Source organism: Canis lupus, chromosome 7 (assembly GCF_048164855.1).
Source record: "Canis lupus baileyi chromosome 7, mCanLup2.hap1, whole genome shotgun sequence".
NCBI lineage: Eukaryota > Metazoa > Chordata > Mammalia > Carnivora > Canidae > Canis > Canis lupus.
Window position 1 is genome coordinate 25,338,931 of NC_132844.1, and position 16,288 is coordinate 25,355,218.

Consider the following 16,288-nt stretch of genomic DNA (forward strand, 5'->3'; position numbering starts at 1 on the left):
ACTGCCTTCTATGTCCGCTGTGTTCCTATTCCTGAAGCAATGACACAGAAGACTATCCCCAAGTCTTCATCTCCAGAATCAAACTTTGACAATAACATCCTTGAAGACTCTTCTGGTTCCTTACTAAGAAGGCTTCAAGCTTAGGCAATGCCAAGTCATGCCAGAAAGTTATGTTCTTGGACCTTTATTGAGACTTAGCAGACTAATTCTGGTGCATTGAAGTAAGTCTCCTTTCCATCACAGAAAAATTAAAAAGTTAAAATAGAAGAAACTGTGAGCTCACATTGCAGAGGATTTATCTGAAAAAGATAAAAGATAGCCCAACCCAGAGGCCAAATATTACTTTATTGACTCTATTAGTACTTATGACTTCAAGTAAATATCTAATTTGCCTCAGTATTTATACATGATGGTTTCTATGGTTTGGGATATTCATGCTTCAAATCAACATTAAGAAGGAACAGGCACAAGTGTAGGGAAATCCAAGAAAGGTAAAGAAAACAGCTTTTATAAGTCGTTCAGATTTCTGAACAGTTCCAAAGAGGAAACAAGTCAGGTATACACATGTACTTTAAATATAACACCCCAAACAGCAGTGAAAGCCCCACTCTGCTCTGTTCATTTATAGAATCTGGTTTACCCCCAAATTATAATAGATCATCATGAGTACATGATTCTGTTTTATCTTACAATAAAAAAGGGCATATTGAATATAAGTTAGGAACTAGTAGATTTGAGGGTAATGAAAGTAAGGCAAAACCCACATCCTTTCATATATTTTTCTTACTGTAATCATTACTAAGGAAACCACTTCCTATCCATATACTGCACATATTTCCCCTATTTGTTTTTCTAGCAAAGTGCACAATACCACATTTAAAAACAGGAGAACAAGAGCCCAGTAACGTCTATTCAGGGACACTCAAAGCTCTAAAATAATTGGTAAGAGATTAATGAGGTTTGCCCAAGAGTTGGGGAACAAGATGCACTCAGCAGAGAGAAACCCTACTCTCTATTGTTAGCATTTACTGTCCAATCCAAGCTAGAAAAAATGCCCTTCAGCATCAGAAAAAAAAAAAAAGGTTTCTTCTACTTTTAGGACTCTCCCTCCATCAGGAAAGGATGGTGGAACTCATGCCTCCTAGAATCCACAGAACATGAGAGCTAGAAGAGCACTAACTTAATCTAAGCTCCTCAGTTGACAGTGAGGAGGCAGAGAAACTTGTCAAGATAACTTGGTTACTTCATAGCTAAATTGGGAGTAGAAGTCATTTTCTGACTCCCAACACAGGAACAGAAATTCAGGAAGTGTTGTCTGATGTTTGGAATTGAAAGACTCAGAGAATCTTAAAGTGGATGACTCCTTGATCTTTCGTGTACAACTTACCTTGCTTTGCAGAAATCCCCAGAAAGTTTCATTTTTATTCACAGTATGAACTTGAGCAATAATGACTCCTTGCTTAATCCATCAGTAAATATCTATGCAGATATCAGTGTATTTGAGGAAACAATGGAGTTTAAGTGTAGCTCAGATCTCATGGAACAGATATAATCCCTGTACTTGTTCAACTCTCAAGAGTGTTCCAAGACTGGTGGAATCACAGTCGCAAAGGTTTTCTCTCAAAACTGTCTAGCTCACTTTTTTTTTCTCCTCCCCTTCCCTTTCCACTTCTCTATCATTGTGCCTTTCTTGACTATATTAACGTCTAAAGAGGTGTCCTCTACAGGAAAGAAGTTTTTAAAAAGGGACTGGGAGCAACCAAGAAACAATAAATGGAAGAATCTGGCCTTTGATGTTAACATGCTTGATAGTGATGATGGTGAGGAAGAATTTTATATCAGTCTGGCATTGCATTGCTGAATCAAAGTTATTCTAAATAACTACATCAGACTGTAATTATTTAATCCCATTTATTTGCACTAACAACAAATCCCTTAGATTGCACAGAGTTAATTAGAAGCTCCCAAATATTAAATACATATTTCTTTTTTTTCCTGGAATTATTGCATTTTCTTTTTCACAAATGCCTTGATTGAAAATATTTCAGCACAATGATACTTACCAATCTGTCAAATGTCCATCAGCAGTCCTGTTGGTATGTTGTCTAAGATCCATTAGTTCTATTCTTTTCCATGCCCTCAGTCACCCACTCATTTTACCAGTAAGTACATTCATACAAACCATAAAATATTGTTCCACCTCAACCTTTTGGAATTTTTTTTAATCCAAGAATACTACACTGCTCTATGGCATACAGTAAAACTCATGCACTTAAAAATAAGTGTCACTGAAATTTCTCTAAACTGAATTCTTCCCTTTAGTGGTTCTAAGTCTGAATATGGGCCAACAACATTGTTTCCCTTAATCAGCACACTTGACCTCTGGCTAACACAGGGGAACATACTGGGTAATGAAACAAAAACAAGAGAAGTCTTAGCAAGCCAAACTGATTTTCAATTTTTTTTTTTTTTTTTTTGAGAGAGAATGAGAGAGCATGAGTGAGGTAAGAGGCAGAAGGAGAAGCTCTATAGGGCTCTATCTGGGGATTCTGGGATCATGACCTGAGTTGAAGGCAGTCACTTAACCAACTAAGCCACCCAGGTGCCCCTGACCTTCAATTCTTTTAGCTTTCCACTTTTGTGCTTTTGAGATGATGTGCCACTCATAATATTAACTGTTTCTAATGTATTTCTTGCACAATTTCTAATCTTATGATCAAGAACCTAGAAACTAGCTGAGAAACTAGATATCTCTCTTTAAAATATGATCAAAATGACAATTGTTTCAGTTAGAAAATCATTTAAACATATGTGATATAAAATATTATGAAATTTATAAATCCTTTCCTCAATAGCAGTATTCCATAGAATAGTATCTTTATTTGTATAAAGGTATGTACTTTTGAAAATATTTCTCATAATAACAGTAATAGCTAACATTAACTCTGTCAGGCATTGTTTTAAATGTTTTACATACTAACACATCATATTATCTTATTCACAGTTTAAAGAGAAAACCAAGACATTGTTTTCTATGTAAAGTTTAGTTCCTCTGCTAAATAAATCAGGAATTATCTCACTAAGCCATCATCAGTTTTTTAAAAAGATCAGATCAGAGGCGCCGGGTGGCTCAGCTGGTTAAGCATCTGGCTTCAGGTCAGGTCATGATATCAGGGTCCTGGGATCAGTCCTGCATTGGGCTCCCTGCTCAGTGGGGTGCCTGCTTCTCCTTCTCCCTCTGCCCCTCTCCTTGCTTGTGTTCTCTCTCTCTCAAACAAATAATTTTTTTTTTAAAAGATAAGATCTATAGCTTCTGGTCTCTGCTATTATACTTTATTTTTGAGTATAAGAAACCGAGACTCTTATTTCTCTCTCAGAGAAATTAGTATATGTTCAGCTTATCTATCTGGGTATGAAAATACAGTCCCAAGTTTTCATTTATGAACACCAAGAATCAATTAATATCTGTAATAGGAAAAAAGATAACTTGCGAGTTAAAATATTTATTTTTCTATTGGTCCTGTATGACTTCAGGCAAATTGTTACTATAAATAAAACCTCTGCCCTGAACAGAACAGAGAAAGAATTTGTTGAACATAGATCTTGAGTAAAATAAAAAACTTCTGGAATTCTTGAACTATAAGCAAAGCAGTGGACATTCCTTAAAGAATTAGCCTTCAAATGATACGCTAAAAATTCATGTATTTTATCTTTTTCTTTTCTTACTGCAAACTTTTTGTTTATGACTTTTAGCAGTGGATCAAGTGCATCTGTGTTTATAGAAATAAACATGTGCAGAGAGATAGAGAGACAGATGGACAGTACGAATATCAAGCCCTTGGGAGGTATCAGGCCATTTGTAGCTGGAAGTCAGTTCATTTTTTAAGTTCAGAATAATATTTAGGACAGTTTTAAGTCCATAATATTATTAGTTTTAATTTGACATATGCTCTCTAAAAAACATACCACCCCTGTTACTAGAGAGGCTAGTACGGCTGACTTAATTCACCAAACTAAAATTGCCTAAATACCATAATTCAGTCAGGTCCTCAAGTTACAGAAGTGCGAGGATATATCCTATATACCCTTATATCTTCTCTAACTCATAGTATAAGACTATGACCTGTTGGGAGCATCACAAAACTGGAAAATGGAATACCTGAGTTCCGGTTCTTGGTTCCCTAACTTACCAACTGGTCTCTGAGCCCCTAATCTAACATAGACTATAACATTCTCAAAGGTGAGAACTTGATCTTGACACATAATGAGGACACAGTAACTACTCATAAATGAATGAAGAGAATAATCTATGATTCTGGTTGGTAATCACAAATATTTCTCTGATTCAGAGTCAGAGGTGATATACCATTTATATTCTAATACTCATAAATGATTGTATGAAATTTTTAACAGACACTCGGAATGCATTTAGGCATTTTGGAAAGAACTCAACTGGCCACTTGCAGATAAATATCCCTATTTATAAATAGGGACAAAAACTAACATTTTTCTCATTAAACTCTTCCTCTCCCCTACCAGCAAGCCTGCAGGGAGATTTCTGACCTCTATTTTACTAAATAAGAAACTAAAAGTCAGAGAAGTTAAGTGGTTTTGCTCAAGTTCACATAGCTAGCTAGCAAGTGGAGCCAGAATTTAACCCAAGACTAACAGATTCCATGGAGACCAATTTCTTTCTAATATATTCTGCTACCTCAACATTCCTATATTCACACATATACTACAGTAATATAGCTCCTTAAGGGCAAGGAATAAGTTCTGTCCACCACTGTATTGCTAGTGCCAGCGTACAATGAATAAAAATGTACTGAATGAAGGAATTCATGTTCAACAACACAGTTTCCCAGCCAGAATTAGAAATGTGCTTTGGACAATGTGTGCTCCTCAGGGCATTGGACAAGACTCCATCCAAAAGCAGCTTTGTCTGTTACTCCAGTTTGTCTACAAAGATTATCATTTTTTCTGTGTGCTACGATGTGGGAAAGGTTGAGAAGCACTGCATAACTTGTCAATGTGAGCAAGGGCAAATTATGTGCTCATTATGGTACGAGTAACTTCCAGGCTAAGAAGAAAGGAAATCTTAAAGTTTGAAAATCACAGCTTGGGGATGCCTGAGTGGCTTAGTGGTTGAGCATCTGCCTTTGGCCCGGAGCATGATTCCAGGTCCTGGGATGGAGTCCACATCATGCTCCCCACAGGGAGACTGCTTTTCCTCTTCCTATGTCTCTGCTGCTGAGTGTCTCTCATGAATTAATAAATAAAACGAAAGAAAAAGAAAGAAAGAAGAAAGAAAGAAAGAAAGAAAGAAAGAAAGAAAGAAAGAAAGAAAGAAAGAAAGAAAGAAAATAAATCACAGCTTGGCCATAGTTGAATGAAAACCAAGCAATGGACACCATGATAATGAGTTACCCAAATAAGAATAATTCCTTGGCAAGGGAGAGAAGAAACCCCATACCAAAAGCAAAGAAGGAAGAAATAACACATTAAATCGGTCATCAGAGCTGTGGATGGGATTTTGGGCAAACCAGAGGGTGGAGGAGAGGGGTAACGTGAGTGCCCCAAGACTAGAACTTAAATTATTTTGCTTAAGTAGTAAAGAAAACCATGATGTATTTTAGGAGAAGATCCAAGCTCTTCATATCATTCTTCAAAATGACAGTAGCTACCATTTATTGTGTCTATATTATATGTCAGGCATTTTATGTGTATGTATTATCTCATTTTTTTATAAAATCCCACACAACTCTCCAAAGTGCATATTATTGTCCCCATCTACATGTCAGGGTTCTGAATCCCACAAGGAGCAAGTAATTTAACTAATACTACTCACCTGTTAAGGAAGGAGTAGCCAGGACTCAATCCCAGTCTATCTGACTCTAAAGCTCACATTCTTCCCGCCATGCCTTGCTGCCTTAGCCATTAGCTCCATCTGAGAGGCTGTTTCCTTTCATCTCTTTTAGCAAACATCTTCCAATGAGAAAAAAGTGGAGCAAAGACTTATCTAATTCCCAAAGCCCTATTATAGCCTAAAATGATGATGGCAGAGTGCTTTGAAAATGCCAGTGCAGCTCCTTGAATACTAGGATCTTTTCTGGGACTCTGAGTCCCTGGGATGAATGATTCTGCAGAGCTTCTGTGTCTTACAACAGCTACTTGTACGGATTTCAAGAAGAGCAGAGAACCCCTCTTTTGGGAGGAGCCTTCAGAACCCTAGGATGATGGAGTAGGAAGGTACTTCACAGCAGAGTTGTCTCCTATATAAGCTCCTGGTTAGCAAAGGGAGGGAAGTGGATCTTAAGCTTCCAGAAATATCTCAACAGTTTTTTATAAAATATGCTGAGCAGAAAAATTAGGTAAGGGAAAGCCTATTTTCTTGGAAGAACCATGAATTGCCTCAGAAAGATTTGAGTGGCATAGATTGATGGAAGGCTAAGAAAAAAACAAACTTATTACCCAGATAAACACTGAACAACGAAAAGCACCTACCACTGCCTAGACCTCTGGGCCTCCAACTTCTTATAGAGTTATAATTTGACCACAAACCTCAGAAAGCCATCCAGAGAAAAGATTGCTTAAGCCAGCAGAGACAGCATCTTTGTTTTGTTTTGTTTTGTTTTGTTTTGTTTTGTTTTGTTAGTTCTTAGACCAACCCCACTAGGAGCTCTCATGGAGAGTCAGATTGATTGAGCAGTATGGAGCTCATTATGTGTATTGGAGAAAGGCAGGACAGATACTAGAAGAGGGAAGATAGAAAAGCTTAGAGACAGACAACTTATGGGTACTCAGTTCTCTTGTCAATTTTAATCTTGTTTCTATGTTTATATCAGAGCAGAGTTCACTGTGGCAGGATTTCCCACCCTCTATCTCTCATCTTTGCTCTTCCGCTACTTCACTATCTTCCCAAGCCCAGCGTGGTATGCCAATTAGCTTTCACTGTGTAACAAATCATTCCAAATCATTAGTGGCTTAAAACAGCAGTGATTTATTTGGTTCACAGTTCTGTGGATTGGTCAGCAATTTGGGCTAGGCTCAGCTGAGTTGTCTTCTCTTCTGCTCTAAGCTCATTTGTGCTGCTTCTTAGCTCAGAGACTTTGTTTCTGTAATTAATTGGCTATCCACAGAGGCTATGGGGATGACTGGGCCATCGTCATCCAGCAGGCTATCCTAGACTTGTTCCTTGGGAACTCAGCAATGTTCCAAGAGTTAGAAGTGTGCAAGACCTCTTGAGACCTAAGCTCAAAACTGATAGACTTCACTTCCCTCAAATTCTCTTGGCCAGACAAGTCACAGTTCAGCCAAATTCAAGGGGGAGGGAAAGAGACACCATCTCTTCATGGGAGGAGCTACAAAGTTACATTGCAAAGGTCATGGGTTTAGGGAGGGAAATAATTATGGTCCTTTCTGTAAAACATCTAACATATCAGGAGTATAGAGGAAAGGGCTACCACTCCTGTTCCCCTTCTTATGCCCCCTCAGCTTTCCTTTCCCCTTTTCTACTCAATGACTCACCCAAATTGCTACAAGTTTTTACTTCCTGCATCTGCCAGGCTTTTCTGAAACGATTGGGTCAACAAGGTTTTTAGACAGCTACTCTTCTGTTTAGCCTTTGTTTAAATGTCAAATATCTTGCTGAGACAAGACAAATAACATTAAGAAAAAGAGTTCCAGAGCCTTAGGAATTCAGTTTGTGTTTTTTTTTTTTCTAAATTAATAATACAGTTTTCATAGAGTCCAAAACCCAAACCACTCTCATATTCTTGGCACACTATTTGCTCTCAATAGCTTCAAGCTTACTTTTAAATCCTTTGTAATCCTGCTGGAAATCATTAAACAGTGACTCATGGAAGGTCTCTGATGGCCTCCAATAATGATTTTACCATCCACATTAGAAATTTTTGTAAAGCTCCATTTAACAAATTTAGTCCATTGCTGAGATTTCTTCTTGGGAGGGTCCCAATTTTTTCCTTTTTTCCAGGAGGAGCTTCAGGGTCAGTGAGTCCCTGGCACTCAAAGCCTTCCAGAAGCCAGCTGCTATAGTCTGATAAACCAAGGTGCCCCCTGGGGAAAAAAAAAAAAAAAACACCATTTCTCTTGCTTCTGCCCTTTCCTACATCCTGGAATTTGTTCTGAGATGTCTCTAGACTCTCTTTTACCTATCTCCTGGTTGCAGAGTCTCCAAAAGGAGATTCTCAGTTCAAAGCTGGAGCATGTGCTGGAGAATTGAGCTGCTTAAAGCTAGGTCCTCTATATCTGAGTGCCTCACAGACATTGAAAATGCACCAGCACCAAGTTCCATAAATTCAAATACTACTAGAAATTATTTCAGGCATCTGTCACTTTTCAAAAGTTTATGCTACACCACTTTACTTTTAGAAAACACCTACATTAGTATCTGTTTCCACTAACTGAAAGAAATTCAAAGACAATTTTCACTCTTACAAAAAAAAAGGCAAAAAAGTGAAAACAGCGTTGAGCATCTGTTTTGCAGTGAGCCATTACAGAGGCATCCCTAGCACCAAGAGTGATACCACCAGGCTCCTTTCCCGAAACTACGCTCAGCATCTCAGCATCAAGCCACCGCAACTTTGAACTGTGAATTTCTGTGCTTTATCTCAATTTATTTTGTACATCCATTAGCAAGATGCATCCTAAGGTATCAAAAAAGTCTAAAAAAGGTTATTCTGGGGCTCTGGGAACACTCAAACATTTTTTCCTTATAAATTAATGGTAATTGTTTCTTTGCTTTACCTCATTTCAGCTTATGAAAGTTTTCATAGGAACACTCTACTTTCAGATAGTGGGGGAAACCTATATTTGGAAAGCCTTCCTTGCCTTCTCTCAATGTATCTTCATTTCCTTTACCGATTGTTATCATCTGCCTTTTTGTTCCAGAGAAAGAGGTGGCCCTACTCACTTCCATGAACAGATCCATCCTGAGTTTTTACATCACCCTACCTACCATGCAAACATCACACTATTACTATTCTCTCTCTCTCTTCAGTCTCTCTTCCTTTAAAGCCAAGCCCTCATCTTGAGCACATGATCCAGAGTTCCTATTCCCAAAATGAACTTTCTTTCAACCCACCCGTGGCCCTTTCCTGGCTGCCTATTTGCTCTTCACAGTTCCACGTCTTAATCTGCATCAACAGCTCTGCCCACCGTAATTTGTTTTCAGCCTTCATCCTCCACTGAGTCAACAAAGGATGAATTAAATGCCTTCTTCATGCCTTTTTCTACTTGTTGTCTCCCAGTAGCATTTGTTCCTCTTGATAACTGCCTCCTTCCTTAAACTCTTACCTTGACTTTGGAGACAGGTACATTCTCTTAATTCTCCTTTTACTTCTTGTCTGCTTTTTCCTAGTTTCTTCTAAAGACCCCACTTTCTCCACTTCATCCTTAAATGTTCAGCTCTTTTCCCATTCAGCTCTTCCTGGGTAAGATTTTTCCCCCTACCCATCTTACTGGACATCTTATTCTAGACATGCCACAGGCTTTTAGACTCCATACTTCCTAAGCCAAACTTATTTTTTTCCTGCCCACAGCTTCCTTACTCAACTTGCTCTTTCTGGGATCCCTGGGTGGCGCAGCGGTTTGGCGCCTGCCTTTGGCCCAGGGCGCGATCCTGGAGACCCGGGATCGAATCCCACGTCGGGCTCCCGGTGCATGGAGTCTGCTTCTCCCTCTGCCTGTGTCTCTGCCTCTCTCTCTCTCTCTGTGACTATCATGAATAAATAAATAAAATCTTTAAAAAAAAAAAAAACTTGCTCTTTCTACATTCTCAGTTAACAAAAATACCACCAATTATTTCTCCAATATTCATCCTGTCTTTTGTAGGAACAGAAATTTTACTTGCACACATGACTATCCAACTAAAGGCTAAATTTCCCTTGCAGTTAGATGAGCTCATGCAACTAGGTAATGGCAAGTGAAATGTGAACATAAGTATTGCAAACTTCTGGGTCATGCCCTTATTAACCAATGTGGATTCTGTTGCCTACAGCTAAAAACACTGAGCAATATAGTTATTGGCAAAAAATAAAGTTTGTGAGTTTGAGATGCTCAGTCATGGAGCTCATCTCAAATGTCTTCATTCCAATTCTAGGAGTCCCACTTTCCCTACCAATGCTTTAATCTTTACTTAAAAGATTGGCAAAAATATAAACTCAAGCTATATTGTAATTCAGCAACTCACAGGATTAGAGTGTGGATATGATTTTCATCTGCATAAATCCTTTGCTATGAGAATTAAAAAAAAAAAAAAAACCTGCTCAGGACAACCTTAGAAATTTCTCGGTCCTCTGACCATTCATTGAGTTGAGAATTTAAAACTTGAACCAATTATTTTTGGTTTTTAAATTCTCCAGGGTACTTTGAAGCAGTAAGCCAAACCCACAGATCTTATATTCTTCATGTGTCCTCTGTAATGATTTCTCTCAATAGTTACTCACTCCCAAGGACTTGTATGGGTAATCACTTAAGTAACTCTTTCACTATCGGTGACAAAAACTACTGGTGTTCCATCTTTAATAACAATGGGATTCTTACTGCCTTCAAAATCCAACCTAAACATATTCCATTCTAGATTTCCATTTCCTTGAGGATCTGTTTAGAATGAATGTGTCCAATATAGAGAAATGGTGCACATGAATGTTTGGATATCAAAGGAGTAGACAAAAGCAAAGAATGCTAATTCCTTAACCCTACATCAATTTTTCTCCTTCCTCCTTAGTAACAGAGTCCTGATTTTACTTGAGATGGCAAGACAGCCTGCTAAAATGTCACATTTGCCAGAATCTCTAGCAGCTGGGTATGGTAATGTATCTAATTTCCAATGAGACATAAGAGGAAGAATTGTTTGGGACTTCTGGGAATCCTGCTGTAAAAGAACTATCTCAGCGGGGCAGGATCATTTCTGCCCTTCTGCCTTTCTTGTTTCTAGCCTGCATTACAGATAAGATGCCTTGCTCCCCAGCAACCATCTTGGATTATGAGGTAATCTTGAGAATGAAAATCATGAACTAATGGAGTAGAACAGAAAAATATAAGGTGTCTGTGTTTCTGGTGCCTGTATAGCCTAGCAGCCTACTTTCAGATTTCATTAACATGGGAGAAAAATAAAATCTTCACTTATTTAATCTTGTGTTATTTGGGGTTTTACTGTTATATGCAGCCTAACCTAATTTGAACTGATCTATTCAATAAATGTTTCAAGAATAAAAAAAGGAGGGAGGGAGATGGAGCCTTGGTAATAAAAGGGTGCAGAACTAACAACAGTCTTATTCCAACCCAAGATGTCCCTTACTTAAAGAATGACTTTTATTACAGCCTTTTTCAATAGCCCTGTGAAATGACTCAACTTTATTATCCTCATCTTTCAGTTGAGATAATCTAAGCAATGCAAGTTTAAAGGATCACTTCTGGGATTACAGAATTATGTTGCAGAAAGGTAACCAAAACTCAGAGTGTGTTTGCCTATATGTGTAGTCCCTATAGTCATCCAACAAAAACACCAAAAATATAAGAAGTAGGCCATAACATGAGCAACCAATCTTTCTTCCTACAGGACTGGACCTGGTTAGATGATTTACCAGCTGGTCCCTGTTGCATAAGCTATTTTCTATGAAGACTTGTCAGACAAGTCCCTCTATGGATCATAAAAAGTAAAAAGTGGATGGCCCTGAAATTTTAGTCTTCCTCCAGGTTTCTTCCTAAGAAGATGTGGCAACACTTCTGTTCAACACACATTCTGGATCTCAACAGAACCAAAGAGTCTGATTAAAGGGTGTGACTCAACTCTGTAAAGCTTTTCATCTTTTCCTAACAGGTTTTTACTCATTTACTTGATGTCTGGCTGGAGCAGGGATCATGTATGAAAGATTTGTATTAGAAGCACAATATCAACATTTGGCAAAAGGAAAAGAAGAAGAGCTTTGCCTTACAAATTAGGGAGAAGTATAGTTAAGATAACTACAAGGGTTCCTAAGATTGAAATCAGAAAAAAAAAAAAATAGGCTGATGCTTCCATGGCTGTGACTGTGACTGGATAAATTTTTCAGAGGCAGGCAAAACCTGCTTTTACAGTCCCCATTACCCACCTGAGTGGGTGTTAGGATTCAGCATCCCCTGCTGCTTTAGACAGTCTGGAATGTTCAATTGTGCATATTATAAAATATATTTGGTCATTGTGAATCCTAAAGAAATAAGCCTTGGTGAATAATAGAAAACATCAAACAAACAAATGTTGCTTTGAAGACATGTGTGTCAACAAGTCATTTGATCATAAACTTCCTATTAGAAATCAGCTCACTGCCATTTCACAGAGGGCTCAGTCTTCTTTCCTGTAACTCCAAAGCAAAGTCTTCCACAAGAAGATCAGAGAAGCCCCAGGAAGGGACCTGGGGCTCCAGGAATAATTAGACCTTGGTGTTTCTAGCATAAGGTTTTTTGATCCTCCTGGGGGATCTTTTTTTTTTTAATAATTTTTATTTATTTATGATAGTCACACAGAGAGAGAGAGAGAGAGGCAGAGACACAGGCAGAGGGAGAAGCAGGCTCCATGTACCGGGAGCCCGACGTGGGATTCGATCCCGGGTCTCCAGGATCGCGCCCTGGGCCAAAGGCAGGCGCCAAACCGCTGCGCCACCCAGGGATCCCCTCCTGGGGGATCTTAGTCGAACTGTTGGCACATTCTTCTGAAGTTTCAGAAATTGGCCAGTCTGAGTTGCCATGAACAAGTCTTTTTGGAAAGCAAAATCTTTTTGGCCATTAAACTAATTTGAAAGAATGGTCTTCAACAGTCCAGTTACTGGAAATAAGAGATTCTGCATCAGTATTCACCTGCCCTGAGCTTTTCATCTGTTGGTCTGCTCAAAACCCTAGGTTTTGTCCACACTGGCCCCTCTGCCTATAATATCTGCACACATGCATTCTTTAACTAACTACTCTCTACGTGGCTACCCAATTGGTGAGCAACTCCTCACTTCAACATCACTTCCTTCAAGAAGTTTTCTCCAAGCACCTCAGACCCAGAGCAGTGAGTCTCCTCTGAGCTCCCTGTACTTCTGGCATACCTATGCCATAGTATTTATCACACTGTATTAAAATTCACTGGTTAGGAGTGTGAGCTAAGATCCACCGGTGGAGTAGGAGGAGGACCCTAGCCTTACCTTGTTCCTCAAACACAGCTAGATAAATACTGAATCATTCTTAACACCCAAGAAATCGATATGAGGACTGACAGAACAAACTGCACAACTAGAGGGAGAGAAGAGGCTACATTGTGGAAGGTAGGAGGTGCAGAGATGTGATTTGGGGGAGAAATGGATAGCAGGTGCTGTGGAGGGGAGGGAGCCCTGAAAGAGAGAGAGAGAAAGAGAAAGAGAGAGGTGCACATAGGGGATTGCACAAGGAGAACATTTCCCCAAAGCCATTGACTGGGAAAACAAGAGGGGCTGATTTTTGTGAGGTTTTACAACCAGCAGTGCTCAAAGACTGGAGTTTTAGAGATCCACAGTGTGACCTGTGTGAAGTCCTGAGGGCACTGCAGTGCTCCTATAGAGAAGTCAGGCAGGTCACCTGGGGGCAGACAGCACAATCTGAGGATCCCGGAGGACACACCGGGAGAGCAGGTTCCCCCTTCTTAGAGCACATCTGAGAGAGGCAGCATTGCCTCACTAGGTACAAAAGAGCTGGCAGGCACTGTTATGCTCCCCAACCCCTCAATTTAGGCACAGAGACACTTGCTGAGAGCAGCTGAGCCTGACACTGGCTCTCTACTATGCTTTAGTCCAAACTCCACACTCCTGTGGTCTGGCACAACTGCCTTTCTGGGTCAGATCTGCATCAGTCCCAGCATGGTGTGACCCTCTCCCAAAAGATCAGCATGGATCCCCACCATACCAGGTCTGAAAGTTTAGAATTTTAAAACTCAGCTGGCCTGGCTGGGATAGGGCCCAAAGTGCAAGGCACTACTCCAGGTGAGCAGATAGAGCTAAGGCATCAATCTGAAGGACACCTGAGATACCCAAGGGGAAATTATTCACTCTTCTGGAGGGTTTCCCTGACAGCAGCAAATGCAAACTCCCCTCTGTGGGGACAAAGGAGATAACTGACACCATTCCTCCCATTCCCACTCCTCAGCATAAACTAACTTCAATAAATAGCATGGTGCCATCACTGGCTGCCTAACCTGCTTACACCAAGCTCTTCCCTTTTGAGTTCTGCTGGTGCTGCTTTTTTCAGGCAAATGTGTATGCCTGAGAACCAGCACAATGCCCCCCACCACCACCATAAGACCAACACAACCACCCTTCCCCTTGCACACACCATGTCTACTAACCATAGAGTTCTACAAAGCTTCAGCTGTAGTGTAAATAGCATCCTGTCTCTTTTAACATGCAGATCAGGCACACTAGTTAAAACTCACACACTCTTGCCAACATCCAAACACTCTCCAGTGCAAGCAAGGAGAAACTCTGCAGAGGACTGACCTGAGGGATAGAGCAACCAAAGCACAGCAGCAGAGTGCACACAGCATACACCAGAGACCTTTCCTGAATTGACAGGTCCTGGACAATATATGACATCTTCTTCATAAAGCCCTTACTCTCAGGGGCAGGAAATATAACAGGCTTTCCCAACACAGAGAAGAAGATAGAGACCTAGACAAAATGCCAAGACAGAAGAATTCATCCCAAAAGAAAGAATAAGAAAAAGGTCACCACCAGGGATCTAATCAAAAGAGATATAAGTAATATGCCTGATCCAGAATTTAAGGCAACAATCATAAGGATACTGCCTGGGATTAAGAAAAGCACAGAAGGCATGAGCAAATTCCTTACTACAGAGGTAATAGAGCTAAAACTAATTAGGCCAAAATGAAAAATGCAACAACTGAGATTTGAAACCAACTAGATGTGACGACAAGAATGGAAGAAGGAGAGGAACAGATAAGTGATGTAGAAATAAAATTATGGAAAATAAGCTGCACAAAAGAAGGGAAGAAAAATCTTTCATCACAAAAGTAGACTTAGGGCACTCAGTAACTCCATAAAGTGTAATAACATTCAAATATAGGAGTCCCAGAAGAAGAAGAGAGGGAAAAGGGAGCAGTCGGTTTACTAGACTTTACAGCTGAAAACTTCCCTAATCTAGGGAAAGAAACAGACATCCAAATCCAGTGGGCGTAGAGAACTCCAATCAAAATCAACAAAAGCAGGCCAACACTAAGACATATTGTAGTTAAATTGCAAAATATAGGGATAAAGAAAAAATCCTAAAAGCAGTAAAAGAAGTTTCTAACTTAAAAGCAAGGTTAGGGATCCCTGGGTGGCACAGCGGTTTGGCGCCTGCCTTTGGCCCAGGGCGCGATCCTGGAGACCCGGGATCGAATCCCACATCGGGCTCCCGGTGCATGGAGCCTGCTTCTCCCTCTGCCTATGTCTCTGCCTCTCTCTCTCTCTCTCTCTCTCTCTGTGTGTGTGTGTGTGTGACTATCATAAAAAAAAAAAATTAAAAAAAAAAGCAAGGTTAGTAGCAGATCTATCCACAGAAACTTAGCAGGCAAGAAGAGAGTGGCATGATATATTCAATGTGCTGCATGGGAAAAATATGCAGCCAAGAATACTCTATCTAGCAAGACTGTCATTCAGAATAGAAGGAGAGATAAAGAGTTTCTCAGACAAACAAAAACTAAAGGAGTTTATGACCATTAAACCAGCCCTGCAAGAAATATTAAAGGGGACCCTTTGAGTAGGAAAGACCAAACACCACAAAGACTAGAAAGAAACAGAGAAAACCTCCAGAAACAAACAACAAAACAAGTAATAAAATGGCACTAAATTCATAACTATCAATAATTATTCTGAATGTAAATGGACTAAATGCTTCAATGAAAAGACATAGGATATCAAAATGGATAAAAAACAAGACTCATCTATATGCTGCCTATAAGAAACTCATTTTAGACCTAAAGACACCCGCAGATTGAAAGTGAGGGGATGGAGAAATATTTACCATGCAAAAGCACATCAAAAGGAAGCTGGAGTAGCAACACTTATATCAGACAGATTAGATTTTAAACCAAAGACTGTAACAAGAGATGAAGAAGGGCACTATATTGAAATAAAGGGATCTATCCATCAAGAAAATCTAACAAGTGTAAATAATTATGCCCTCAACTTGGGAGCACCCAAATATATAAAACAATTAATAACAAACATAAAGGAACTCATTGATAATAGCACAATAATAGTAGGGGACTAACACCCCA